Here is a 15,685-nt window from a genome sequence, read left to right on the forward strand (position 1 = left end):
GTTCTTGTTTCTGTGACTACTTCCGGTTCCAATATAATTTTTCCTTCCTCGTCAAGTTCTGGAAATATTGTTTGAACTGGGAGCTTTATGCCTATAACCTTCTTTAAACATGAAACATGGAAAACTGGGTGCAGTCAAGAGGCTGTAGGAAGCTCCAATTTGTATGCCATAGTACCAATCTTTTGCAACACCTTGTACGGACCATAATACTTTGGTGATAATTTATTATCCTTCTTAGCTTGCTTGAGGGACATTTGCTTATATGGTTGTAGCCGTAGGAATACCCAATCACCTACATCAAAACTTCTTTTGTTGTGATGTTGATCTGCCTGTTGTTTCATTCTATTATGTGCCAACACGACGCTATCCTTTAAGAGTTGGAGGACTTGTTATTGATGTTCAATGTGATGTTACACTGCTTGAACCTTAGAATTTTCTCTTAAATATGATGTGATGGATGGTGGCTGATATCCATAAAGTGCCATAAATGGGGTCATTTTTGTTGCTATATGGAAGGAAGTGTTATACCGCCATTCAGCCAGAGGCAACCATTTGACCCATTGTGTTTGTTTATCAAATACAAAGCAACGAAGATATCCTTCCAAACATTTGTTTACTATCTTAGTTTTCCCATCAGATTGAGGATGATAAGATGAGCTATGAGATAACTAAGTACCAAGGAAAGAAAATAATTCTGTCCAAAAATTTCTAGTGAAAATGGGATTTCTCTCACTTACAATAATCTTTGGGTTTCCATGTAGCTTTTAATTGTTTCCATAAATGCAGTAGAAATTGTACTGGCTTTAAATGGATGTGATAATGCACAAAAGTGTGCATACTTGGTAAGTCTGTCAACTACCACCATGATGACACTCTTTCCCTCAGACTTGGGTAAACCTGTGATAAAATCCATTGAAACCTCCTCCCAATGTTGGCTTGGAATGGATAAAGGTTGTAATGGACCTGATGTCTTAATTGTTTCAATATTATTTTGTTGGAAAACCAAACATTCTGCCACAAAATTTTGAATATCTAATTTAAGGACATCCCAAAAAAATTCCTTCTTAACCCTGTGGTAAGTTTTTAAAAATCCCGAGTGCCCTCCTAGGGGAGAAGTGTGCAATTCCATAAGAATCATTTGTTTTAGTTGGGAATTTTTACAAAGGTATAAGCGATCATTGTACCATAACGAACCATTTTTCCAGCTAAATGTATCATACGTATTGGAATGTTGTTGTAACTTTCGAATAAGTGCCCACACTTCTTCATCATTCTTCCATTCCTCCCTTGCTTCATTTATCCAATCTGGTTGGATAATAGAAATGGCGCACAACAATGCTTCCACATCCTCATCCTTTCTTGAGAGTGCATCTGCCACCACATTTTGCTTCCCTTTTTCGTAGTTGATTTCAAAGTCATAATCCAACATCTTTGTGACTCGTTTTTGTTGCTCTTCAGAGGATAATATTTGTTCTAAAAAGTATTTAAGGTTATCATGATCCATTTTTATCTTGAAGTGTCTTCCCATTAGATAGGGTCGCCATTTCTTAAGTGCATGTAGTATTGCCAACATTTCCTTCTCATAAATAGCTTTGTGTAAAAAATTTCCCTTGATTAGATGACTTTCAAAGGCATTGGGTCTTTCATCTTGCATTAAAATAGCACCAATTCAATTTCTTGAAGCATCACATTCCACAATAAAGGTTTTTGTGAAGTCCGGTGTAGCTAAGACCAGTGCTTGGCACATTGCCTCTTATGTTTGAAGGCCTTTGTTGCTTCTAGAGTCCATGAAAATGCATCTTTATTCAATAATGTTGTTAGAGGTGCTGCTATTCTCCCATAATTCTTAACAAACTTGCAATAATACCATGTCAGCCCGCGAAATCCTCGCAAATTATTTATGGATGTGGGGGTTTTCCATTCCTTAATGGCTTTAATTTTGCTAGGGTCTACCTTAACTCGTTCATGAGATACAATATGACCCAGATATTCCACCTCTTGTACTCGAAAGAAACATTTGGATCCTTTTTCATATAATTGTTTCCCCTCCAATAGTTGTAGCACCCTGTCAACATGTTCAACATGATCCTTCCAAGACTTGCTATAGAGTAGTATATCATCAAAAAATACTAACAAAATTTTTTTAAGGAATGGTTTGAAAATGGAATTCAACAAACCTTGAAATATTGAAGGTGCATTGGTAAGGCCAAAAGGCATGACCAAAAATTCATAATGACCCTCATGAGTTCTAAATTTTGTTTTCGAAATGTCTTCAGTCTTCATTCTGATTTGATGATATCCTGAACGAATATCCAACTTGGTGAAGTAAATTGATCCATGCAATTCATCCAGAAATTCATCAATGATAGGAATGGGAAACTTATCTTTAATAGTGAGCTTGTTGAGTTCCCTATAATCTGGACACATGTGCCATGATCCATCCTTCTTGTGCACCAATACTACTAAAGCAGATAAAGAACTTTGACTCAGTTGAATTATACCAGCCTCTAGCATTTCTACATCCATATGTTCAATTTCACTCTTTTGGGCATAGGGATATCTGTACGGCTTGATGTTTGGAGGAACACTTCCTGGAATCAGATGAATAGCATGATCATGATCATGAATAGGTGGGAGACCTTTGGGAGTCTCAAATACTTTGGAATGATTGTCCAAGACTTTTTGGAGATCTGGAGAAATAGATGGTTCCAATGTGGAAACATCTATCGAACATAATTGTGCAATTACACCTCTTTGTTCCTTTTTTAGATTCTTTGTCAAACCATTAGAGCTAATTATCTTTCTCAGTTTCCCTGCAATATCTGTTAATTCCACTTCCTTTCCTTCGATAGAAAATTTCATGAAAAGTTCTTGAAAATTAAAAGCTATTGTACCCAAGGATTGTAGCCATTGGATTCCTAGTACAACATGAACACCTCCCATTGGAATGGAAAGCATTGGGCTAGTCAATACATATCCTCCCATGGATATCTTGATATTATGGCACTTTCCTGAGTAATTTATTGTTCTTCCATTTGCAACCATCACTCGACACTCTGGTGCTGGATATAAGAAGCAATTCAATTCTTTTGTTACCTTACAATGAATAAAATTGTGGGTACTTCCTGAATCAATCAACACTATTACCTTTTTCTTCTTCATTTGTCCTTCTATCTTGATGGTTTGAGGAGTGGTAATTCCTGCCAATGCATTACAACATATGGTCGGATTCACTTCTTTTTTATCTAGGCTTTGTTCCTGGAGTATATCCTCTTCTTTTGACCTTTCTTGCTCCTTTTCTTCTTCCTCTTCACAATCTATGTAGAATAATTTCTTCTCAGCACACTTATGAACTTTAGTGTATTTGCTATCACAACTGTAACAAAGCCCTTTTGCTCTTTTTTCTTCCAATTGTTGTGGTGTCAACCTTATCGGCTGTGGAAGACTAGGGCCAACAACACTTCCATCTTTATAGTTGTGAGTGGTATGCTTCCTGGTTGCCATAATTTTTCTTTCCATTTTTATTGCTAACCTGAATGCCTTCTCTAATGAATCAGGTTCCCATAGGCGAACATCATGTTGGATATTATCCTTTAAAGTCCCTATAAACACATCAATTCTATGCTCCTCTGGAATATTTTTTACCCTTATGTTCAATTTTTGGAAGTCCTCAATGTGCTCCATTATTGAACCCTTTTGTTTGAGACTTATCAATTGGCTAAAAAAAGTGTTGCTTTTTGTATCCTCATAATGTGTTGTCAATTCTTCTGTAAAAATTGCCCAAGTGATAATTTGTCTACGAGAGCAAATCCATTGATACCATACAAACTAATTTGGTTCCAAATATAAAGTTGCAATACGTACCTTTTGTGTATTTTTCTCGTTATTCAGATTGAAAAATTGCTCCATCTGTAATATCCATGTTATGTGATCCTTGCCATCAAACTTCCTCATATAGATTTTTGGAATATGGTGGGTCTTCAATCCCACATTAGCGTCTATGAAATCATGATTAACATTTCTTTTGTTCACATCATGAGTTTCCTTTACTACCTTTTCACCATTAGTAATTATTTCTTGTAGAAAATTTGTCAAATCTGTCTTCAAATCTGCCATGTCTGTCTTCAAATCTGTCTTCAAATCTGCCACGTCTGTCTTGAAATATTTCTTCATAACTAACTTCAAATCATCCATCTTAGCTTCCACGCCATTCCTCTTAGCTCCCATGCCCTTTATCTTAGATTCCACGCCATTTATCTTAGCTTCTGTTAGCTTTTGTGAGAGTGATATTTGTTGCACTTGGTCTTGTAATTTTGATATATCATGTAGTATTTCTTCCTGTTCTTCATGAGTCATGCTAGAGCTTTTAGGTTTCTTACTAGGTGTTTGCATTTTATTTCCTCTGGGCATTAGTTACCAATAATAATTCTCTACTATGCCCTTTGAATTCCTTCAAAATAAGTTTTTCAAACCAAGCTTAAGAAAAAATTTAAAAAAATCTTCACACCTTTTTTCACATTGTAGGAGTTTGATAATGCCTCTGATGTATCTCTGTACTTTCCAATCATCTAGTTCTGAAATTGTAACACGTAGTAGCCCTATGTGTCCTCTTTCCAATGCCACTAGTCTTATCCAAATTGGATTCTCCAAGGAAGAGTTATGCGAAATATCCCACAGTGACTTGATTATAGACTAGTTCAGTAGAGCGAACTTGTACGACGTGCTACGAGTCACTGTTTCTACCTTTTTCTCTGAAAAATATATACAAGAAGCTAAAGTCCATCCTCTTTCTATACCTTCTTATGAAATTTCAATCCGATTCTCAGAGAGAAAGTTATGATGATTTTCCTGAGGTCACCTGTTTGGAATGTAATTTAGGAGTCTGCAAAAAGACCAACTTCCTCAGATCATATCTTTGCAAATATAGCGCGAAAATCTCTGAAATTCGGACTCGAGATTCAGCGTGATGTATTCTCAAATGGGTTTTTTTTATCTTCTGAAACATTGCATAAAAAAAATTATAGCAAAAATGCCACGATGACCTATTTGGAGTAGCGAAACCCTAGAATCTAAAGCTCTGATACCAAATGTTATGAAACCAACTCACAAAAAGATAGAAAAGATAGATCAATACCTTAGAATTCAGCCTCTTTGAGGGAGAAACCTCCTTTACATTACATAAATGAACAATTCTTGGATGATTCAAATGACAAAAGCTCCTTTCTGTATATAGGAGTCTAAGGAGTACAATATAACCCAGCCGACCTAACAATAATAATATAAAACCACAAAAATAACAATAGAGGGATTCTATGGGGCGCAGTAATAACAATATGGGGACAATAGGGGCACAAAAATATTAATAAGGGATACAACTACAATAGTAATGGGGTAATCACTAGTATTATAGGGACCCAACAACTTCCTTCCATACTGCAACAAAAAAGACCCCATTTATGGCACTTTATGGATATAATCCACCATCCATCACATCATATTTAAGAGAAAATTATAAGGTTCAAGCAGTGTAACATCACATCGAACATCAACAACAAGTTCTTCAACTCTTAAAGGATAACCTCACGTTGGCGCAGAATAGAATGAAACAGCAGGCAGATCAACATCGTAACAAAAGAAGTTTTGATGTAGGTGACTGGACATTCCTATGGCTACAACCATATAAACAAATGTCCCTCAAACAAGCTAAGAAGGATAATAAATTATCACCAAAGTATTATGTTCCATACAAGGTTTTGTAAAAGATTGGTACTATGGCATACAAATTGGAGCATGCTGCAGCTTCCCAAGTGCACCTAGTTTTCCATGTTTCATGTTTAAAGAAGGTTATAGGTGACAAGCTCCCAGTTCAAACAATATTGCCAGAACTTGACGAGGAAGGAAAAATCATATTAGAACTAGAAGCAGTCACATAAACAAGAACTTGACAGCTACGAAATCGATCAATTTCAGAGTATCTCATCAAGTGGAAGAACTTATCCCTTGAGGATTCCACATGGGAGGATGAGAATTTTATACAGAAGCATCCAGAAGTACTCAAGCATTGAGGACAACACTTTTCAAAAGAAGAGGGACATGTTAGTTCCCTATAATACTAGTGATTCCCCCATTACTATTGTCATTGTAGCCCTTATTGTTATTATTGTGCCCCTATTGTCCCCATATTATTATAAAAAGTGTGCCCCATAGAAACCCACTATTGTTATTGTTGTGCCCTTATGTTATTATTGTTATGTCAGCTTGATTATATTATGACCCATTAGACTCCTATATATAGAAGGGAGGTTTAGTCATTTGTATCATCTAAGAATTGTTCATTTGTGTAATGTAAAGGAGGTTTCCCCCTCGGAGAGGCTTATTTCTAAGGTGTTCATCTATCTTTTCTATCTTTTTGTGAGTTGGTTTCATAACAGAGCTACTTTAAAGTGGTTCACGGGGTTGGTCACTTAGTCCATTAGAACATGGAATGACATGAAGAAGGTGTTTTTGGACAGGTATTTGGATTATTGCATGCCTATCAATCACAAGGACGAAGTGTTCAAAATGATGCAAAGATAAGATGCAAATTCAGAGGATTTAATTGAGAGATTCAACTATAACTTAAAAAGAGAAAAAATGGAAAACCTAGATCAAGATACTTTAAAAGCTCTTCTATTAAAAGCCATTAGAGATTAGTGGATAGATATCCTTAAGATGATGGGTAAGGGAGATATCTCTCAACTCCTATTAAGTGACATAGGAGAATTATGTGTTCATCTCTCAAGAGGAAAATCCAAAACTAGGAAAGGACCAAGAGATCTTTCTCTTGTTAGGGTGAATAAATCTGCAACAGAATCAATGAGTAGGGAAAAAATTGGAAACTTGCTTGATGAATTTAAAACATATATCCTAGGGAGCCTTAGTGAAAAAATAGACACCCTTAAGTTACAAAACAAGCAGAAAACCAAAACTGATGCTCTGGCTACTTTATGTCCCAAATGGAGAAAGAAACACGCTTTAAGAGAATTCCCTTTAGATGCAAAAGTCATAGAGACTTGTGTGATTTGTTCATAAAACCATGAGACCAAAAGTTGTCCTTCAATCCCTGGTTACTAAATCTGTTTTTCAAGAAGAAACAGTTTCAAATCCAACAAAGTCTATTTTCTTTGTCTCTAGAAGACCTTCACAAGGGCAGCAAAATTAGGGTTTTAACAACCAAATATATATGCAGCCCCCTCCAAATTGGAATTCTTGGCAACAAGCTTGCCCTCAATCTCAATCTCAAACTCAACCTTGGGCTCAAGAAATGCATAATCCTTATGGAAGATTCTCTCCATACCATAATATCATCCATCATATCCAAGCTATCCTCCCCAACAAATTCCTCAACAAAATCAATAGCTCAATAGCCCCAACTTCAAAACCAAAAGCCTCAACTTTCACTACCATTTCCACAAAGACCAAATCAGTTACCTGCCCAACCATTACCTAACCCCAAAAATAAAAATCCCCAGAATACCTACATGGTAGAGGGACAACGATTTCCAACTTACATGATCACTCCATTAGATCTCAATGATGTCCAATTGAGATCTGGTAGGATATTGGAAAAGAAGAAACCTTCTGTGGTTATTTAAGAACAAAAAAATTATGAGGAAGATTCTCTACACCAAAAAAAGTGTTTTGAAGGAACATCTCCTCAAAAGTAGAACACTGAAAATGAACAACAGAAAGAACCAATAAACTCAACTCCTATTATAGAGCAACAACCAGTATCTACTTCTACCCCTCCTTTTCCAGAAACATTACAAGTTGATAGAGGGATAGTAAAGCATATTATGTTGCCTAATTATGATTCTCTAGATGAATTGGAAAATGTTTGTATCGAAATTCCTTTGTTACAAGCCATTAAGGAGATTCTAATTCTAGCTAAAACAGTAAAAGAGTTGAGCCTGAAGAAACTAGGAAGAAAAACAAAAGAAGTAAAAAGAATTAACCTAGCAGGAAAAATAGCACACATAATGATGAGAAAAATTGCCATACAAAAATATGTAGATCTAGGAAGTACAGTTGTAAAAACACATAACAATGGAGTGGAAATGCCAAATACACTGATTGACTTAGGAGCAGCAATATGCATGGGAATACATTGACATGAAATGAATTAGTTTTAAGACTTGTATACATCACATATACATTAAGGAAAATTGTAAACCTATTAGACAACCTCAAAGAAGGATGAATCTAAATCTTAGGGAAATTGTGAAAGAAGAGTTGCAAAAATTGTTGAATGTAAATTTCACCTACCCAATTTCAAATAACCAATGGGTTTACCCTCTAGTGATTGTGCCTAAAAAGAGTGGAGAGGGTATGTATAATTATCGAGAATTGAATAAGGATACCCTGAAAGATCATTTTCCTTTGCCCTTTATAGATCAAGTGTTAGATACATTAGCAGGGAAAAAGTACTTATCATTCTTGGATCATTTTAGTGGTTACAATCAGATTCAAGTAGCATCTAAAGATAAAGATAAAACCACATTCACCTACCCATGGGGAACATATGCCTACCAAGTACTCCCTTTTGGATTATGCAATGCAGTTGCAACATTTCAATGAGTAGTACTAGGATTTTTTTTTTTCTGATCTAATACATGTTTGTGTAGAGGTATATATGGATAACTTTAAAGTTTATGGGAATACATTTGAGGAAGCATTAGAAAATTTGGAAAAACTTCTTAAAATATGTAAGGAAGCAAACCTTTCACAAAGCCATGAAAAATGTTTTATGATGCTTACAGAAGGGATTGTTTTAGGACATCACTTTTCAGGAGATGAAATTAAAGTTGATAAATCTAAAGTTGAAGTCATCTCTAAGTTATAAATTCCAAGTTGTCAAAAGGATGTTAGAATTTTTCTAGGATTCAGAGGGTATTATAGAAGATTTATAGAAAATTTCACTAAACTAGGATCACCACTCTTCAAATTTCTCACCAAGTATTGTGAATTCAAATGGAATCCTGATTTCCAATTTCCATTTGAGACCTTGAAAGAAAAAATTTCTGAGGCACCCATCTTAAGGGGTCAAAATTGGAAACTACCTTTTCATATTTCAATAGATGCTTTAGATACAGCTCTCGGAGCTATATTAGGACAAAAATATTTGATCCCTTATGACATCTAGTACACAAGTGATCTAAAAATGAGATCTTAGATTAAGATTAAGGTATTACAGACTCGTGTGCAGAAATGCCTATATCACTTAGTGAAACAGATCAAAAAGATTGTGAATAATATAGACAATGAACAGTTAGAGAAACATAATAGACAAACACACATCAACACAACAAATAATCAAGGAGTTCACCCAAGACAATTGGGCTATGTCCCCTGGTCTAGCTTTCAGTGGTGACCTCTCTATTATGCCTTCAAGAGCATAGTTTTTACAAGTGTGAGATCAAATCAAGTCTCAACACAACAGGAACAAACAATAGGGTTTTACTTGAATCCCTCAATTCTTTCTGAGTACACAGACTCTCCCTCTCGCTCTTTGTCTTCTGTTTTATCTCTGTCTCAGCACTGCCCCCATCCTGTCTCTGACACTGAGTGGCTTTTAAGCCTATCGGTGCTTGTTTGTTTGTTTTCCCTTTCAGATTTTTGGCTCCCGGCCTCTATCCATTCAAATCCCCATTGATCATTAAACAATCATTGTGAAATGCCTTCAAGTATGGTGGCCAGCTGTTTTGCAATGGAAAGGACCACTGGCGTGTTGAAATCCCAAAAATATTGTTTCTCTGTTATACAGAGAAATACACAGAAAACGCTGAAAAATCCACCTAAACACCTCTTATTGGACTTCAAATAATATCGAATCCACCCTAAAACTCCATCGGGTCCGCCTTTATATCGCTATCGCAAGTCACAAGTCGCAGGCCACATTTTTCCTTTGTATTTGGGTTTATAATGGAAAACCCCAAATACACAGGAAAACCCGACAAATGGCTTCATATCGGACTTCAAAATATATGTATTTTTATACATAAACCCCATCGGGTCCAGCTATATCACATATTGCATATCCTTCCTATTCTCTGATCACTAATTGTGTCGATCAGCCTTAACAGCTATTGGCACATCACTATCGCATGGTCGTTGGTCTCTTGGCATCACCCCTTACACAGTTGTGATGCGATATTGCGATGCGATATATTGCAATGACATATTGCCAAACCTTCGAGCTGCAGGTTAAGTCCTTCCATGTGTGTATATTAACAATGCGATAGCACGAGTAGATCTGGACCATTGATTTGTGCGCTTGATCAATGACCCTCATTTAATCGTGTTGATCACTATTGTGACTTCCATAAGGCCACCTCTGATAGACTCTGCCTGCTACCTCAGATTGTGATATGTCGATTAGATCTGGACCGTTGATTGGTCAGATTTTGTTAAACCTATCCATAACAACATACAAATAATCACTACATTTTCTAGATTTTGGCAATCCCTCGACAAAGTCCATGGAAACACTTTCCCAAGGACGAGAAGGAACTGGAAATGGAGTGTACAAGCCTAATTTTCTATTACAGGGCTTGCTTGTGGCACACATAGTACACCCTTTAATATATCTAAAAACTGTTTCATGCATTCTTGGCCAATAACAAAACCTTTGCAACTGTACAATTGTTTTACTTACACCAAAACAACCTAATATGAGAGAAGTATGTGCTTCTCGGATTATGTTAACTCTTTTATTTTGTGGAATGCATAACTTTCCCGAATGATATAAGAGTTTGTCCTTAACATAATAATCCAATTCTTCTACTTGCTTGCCATGACTTAAAGTTGCATATACATCTTTAAAATATACATCTTGAGCATATTGTTCAATGTAACTTTCATGCATTACTAAGTTATACTTAAGTATAGTAGATGCATTTATGATTGGTCTTGATAGAATATCTACAACCTTATTGTGTATGCCCTTCTTATATCTGATGACAAGATGAATTTTTTGTAGGAAACCCATCCACCTATAATGTCTTGATTGCTGCAATTTAGTTTGTGAGTACAAATATTGAAGTGGTTGATGATCAGTATGTATGATTGTTTCTTTTCCCATTAGGTAATGTTTCCACTTTTTCACACTTTGTACAAATGCATATAATTCTTTATCATATGTGGGATAATTAACTACTGCAGAATTAAATGTCTCAAAATGATAGCATATGGGTTTACCGTGTTGCATCAACACTGCTCCCATGGCATAGTCACTGGCATCTCTTTCAATCTCAAATGGATGTTGAAGATATGGCAATGCTAGTACTGGTGTTGTACTAATTTTTTCTTTTAAGGTGTTGAAGGCTTTCTACTATTTTCCTCCTCACTGAAACACCTTGTTCAATCATGTTAAAGCATGTAAGGGAGTTGCAATCAAAGAAAAGTTAGCAATAAAATAACTCCAACATTGTGCTACTCCTAGGAAACTCCTAACTTTTGTAGCAGATTTGGGTTTAGGCCACCTCAGAATGACTTCAACCTTAGAGGGATCTATCTTCAATTTACCACCCCCTACAATATGACCCAAATAATTTAAAGATGTTTTGCCAAATTCACATTTTAACAACTTCACATTGAGATTTTCTCTTTTTAAAACATCTAAAGTCTGATTTAGATGCTTCAAATGGTCTTCCCGTGTTTTACTGAAAACAAGAATGCCATCTAAATATACAATTACAAAATCATCAATAAAAGGTCTGAGTACATCATTCATAACTCTCATGAAAGTGGTAGGAGCATTAGTTAAGCCAAAAGGCATAACCAACCATTCATACAGCCCTTGCTTTGTCTTGAAAGTAGTCTTCCATGCATCTTGTTCTGCAACTCTGACCTGATGATAGACACTACACAAGTCTAACTTGGAAAAATAAACTGCTTCTTTCAAGTGATCTAATAGATCATCAATACAAGGAAGAGGATAATGATTCTTGATTGTTATTGTATTCAGTGCTCTATAATCAATGTACATTCTCCACGAACCATCTTTCTTTCTCACCAGCATGATTGGAGATCCACATGGAGATGTGCTTGGTCTTTTGAACCATTTATCTAGAAGCTCCTATACCTACTTCTTTATCTCTACATTCTCTAAAGTGGATAACCTGTAAATTCCGATGTTAGGTAATGGAGCATCTTGCTGCAAATGAATATCATGTACTATTTCCCTTTTGGGTGGCAGACCTTTAGGTTATTGAAATAGGATATCATATTCTAAAATAAATTTAACTAAATCAGTTTTCTGTTTAGCATCATAGCCTTCAAATACATTGGTTTTATCAGGGTTCTTTTCCTTTACAACCATTAGTAAAAACTGCTAGCATGAATTCACAATTCTTTTCATCTGCCCTGAATTTATGAGAGAATATTTATTTTTGAGTTTGTCATCTCTTACAATATATTATATTCCATCTTTAGCGAGTTGATACTCATTTTTAGCTCTATAGAAAATGGATTTCCTATCATACAAGTAAGAACTTCCCAAAACAATACCACTTATATCCAATGGACCTACATCTAACTCAACCTCATCTACAAATGTTGACCCAATAGCAAACCTAAGTTTACATTGTCTAGTTACTTGTAGCTTTGCTTTATCACATACCCAACCTAATGGATATGGCTTCTCGTGAGGTGTTGTTAGTAATCCCAACTTCTTTACAATTGTTTCAGAAATCAAGTTTACTTGTGATCCACTATCAAATAAACTATCAATGTTTTAGTGCTTGGAAATGACTCTAATATGAAAAATCTCATGTCTTTTCCTCTCATTATCTTCATTATCAATAGATTGTGTAGAATTACTCGCTGATGCTTCAGAATTTTTACGTTTTATACCTGTGGCTGTGACTATTGTTTCATCACCTGAGTTTGACCCCAAGTCTTTCTGAATAACAGTAATAGTCTGTTTCTTCCTACCACCGAACTACTTAGGTTTAAGCTCTTGATGCAAAGACCAGCAGTGTGCATCATCGTGTCCATCCTTCTTGCAATCAATGCATGAAGGTTTGTCCTTCTGTACAACGTTTGTCTTCCTCTCCTTCCATTTCAGCTTCTTCTTTTCCTTGTTCTTACTTGCAAAGTGTTTAGATGATCCCCTAACCTCTGGGTTCACATTCTTGCCTCTAGCCTCTAGATGTGTAGCCTGAACTAATACATCATCTAGGCTAGTTGGATTAAACATGAGAATGTTGTGCTTCAAATAGCTATGCAAACCACACATAAACTTCAACAAAGTTTCAGGTGAGTCTAGAGATATGCCTAGAGATAAAGCTCTTTTTCTAAATTCCTGGGTATAACTTTGTACACTTTGACCCTTTAATTGGCGAAGATTTTGCCAACTCATCATTGCTTGCTACATATAAGCTAGAGGATAGAATTGTTTTTTGATGGCAGAAACAAATTCATTCCAGGTAGAAAGAATTTTACCATGTCTCTTTAGATCAACTTGTGTCTTTCTTTCCCACGGCACTAGGGCAGTTCCTCCAAATCTAAGGCTAGCTAGCTGAAACTTTCTCCTTTATGAATCAATGTTCTGCACCCTGCAATATACATCAATCTATCTTATCTATCTATCTAGCTTTTCTGCATTTAGTTCTCCATCATAAATTGGCAAATCAAATTTCACATCTAATTTAATCAAAGAAGTTTTCTTATTTTTCTTATTAGGGCTAGGAGATGAGGATGATGAAGGTGATGGTGGAGGAGATGATGGAGGAGGCATTTCCCCTTTCCCTTTGCCCTCTGGAGGGGCAACTAGAGAAGGTTCCTCTGCTCCTTTGTCTTGTTTGGGTGTTGAAGTGCTTTCACCTCGACCCTTCTTAAATTCCCGATACATCTCTTCCACCATGGCTTGCATGGCCATAAAACTATCCATGAACTAAGATTCTGATTCCAATAGAGCTTCTTCTGCCATTCTCCTCTAAGGATAGACTCTTCTAATCTCTAGATTAGCCTCAACAAGTTCTCCTTCTCCTAGTTTGAGTTTTGACCTAGTTAGCATTCAAAATCCAACACAAGCTTGTCTAACCTTAACAAAACCAAAACCAAAAGCTCTGATACCACTTGATCTGAAAATGAGATCTTAGATTAATATTAAGGTATTACAGACTCGTGTGCAGTAATGCCTATATTACTTAGTGCAACGGACCGAAAATATTGCGAGTAATATAGACAATGAGCAGCTAGAGAAACATAATAGACAAACACACATCAACACAGCAAATAATCAAGGATTTCACCCAAAAATCTTGGACTACGTCTCTTGGTCCAGCTTTCAGTAGTGACTTCTCTATTATGTCTTCAAGAGCAGAGTTTTTACAAGTGTGAGCTCAAATCGAGTCTCAACACAATAGGAATAAACAACAGGGTTTTACTTGAATCCCTCAAGTCTTTCTGAGTACACAGACTCTCCCTCTCGCTCTTTGTCTTATGTTTTCTCTCTGTCTCAGCATTGCCCCCACCCTATCTCTGACATTGAGTGTCTTTTAAGCCTATCAGTGCTTGTCTGTTCATTTCCCCTTTCGGCTCTCTGGCTCTTGGCCTCTGTCCATTCAAATCCCCTCTGAGCATTAAACAATCATTTTGAAATGCCTTCAGGTATGGTGGCCACCTATTTTGCAATGGAAAGGACCACTAGTGCGTTGAAATCCCAAAAATATCGTTTCTTTGTCTACATAGAGAAATACACAGAAAACGCTGAAAAATCTGACTAAACGCCTCTTATCGAACTTCAAATAATATAGAAACCGTCCTAAAACTCCATCAAGTCCGCCTTTATATCACTATCGCAAGTCACAAGTAAGAGGCTGCGGTTTTCCTTTGTATTCGGGTCTATAACGAAAACCCCAAATACATAGGAAAACCTGACAAATGACTTCATATCAGACTTCAAAATATATGTATTTTTATCCATAAAACCAATTGTGTTCAGCTATATCGCATATCGCATATCCTCCCTGTTCTCTAATCACCGATTGCACCGATTGGCCTTATTCGCTATCGGCGCATTGCTATTGCATGGTCGCTGGTCTCTTGGCATCACCCCTTATACAGTTGTGATGTGATATTGTGATGCGATATATCGCAATCGCATATTGCCGAACCTTCAGGCCGTGGGTTAAGTCCTTCCCTGTGTGTATAATAACGATGCGATAGCACAAGTAGATATGGACTGTTGATATGCATGTTTAAACAATGGCCCTCATTTAATTGTATGGATTGCTATCATGATTTCCATAAGGCCACCTCCGATAGACTCCACCTGCTGCCTTCGATTGCAATATGCTAATAAGATCTGGACCGTTGATCGGCTAGATCCGACGACTCCTGTGCAATGCTTAAGCCTCTGATTCACTCTGTTTTCACCATTCCTCCATGTTTTTCCCATGCGATAGTGTTTTTTTCCATTTTTGAAGGTTTCTCCTTTGCAATAGTGTTAAAGTATATAAATACTTAGAGGGTTTTAGGATCCATTTTGGATCAACAAGCAAGAATTTGACTCCCACTGATTTAAATTACACTGTAATTGAAAATGAATTCTTAGTTGTTGTTCATGCTACCAACAAGTTCAGACATTATATAGCAGGCTATGAAACCTTTTTCATACAGATCACTCTACAATTAGATACTT

Source organism: Pinus tabuliformis, chromosome 2_2 (genome assembly GCF_031772625.1).
Source record: "Pinus tabuliformis cultivar Carrire ecotype Pingquan chromosome 2_2, CPIR1, whole genome shotgun sequence".
In the NCBI taxonomy this organism is placed as follows: Eukaryota; Viridiplantae; Streptophyta; class Pinopsida; order Pinales; family Pinaceae; genus Pinus; species Pinus tabuliformis.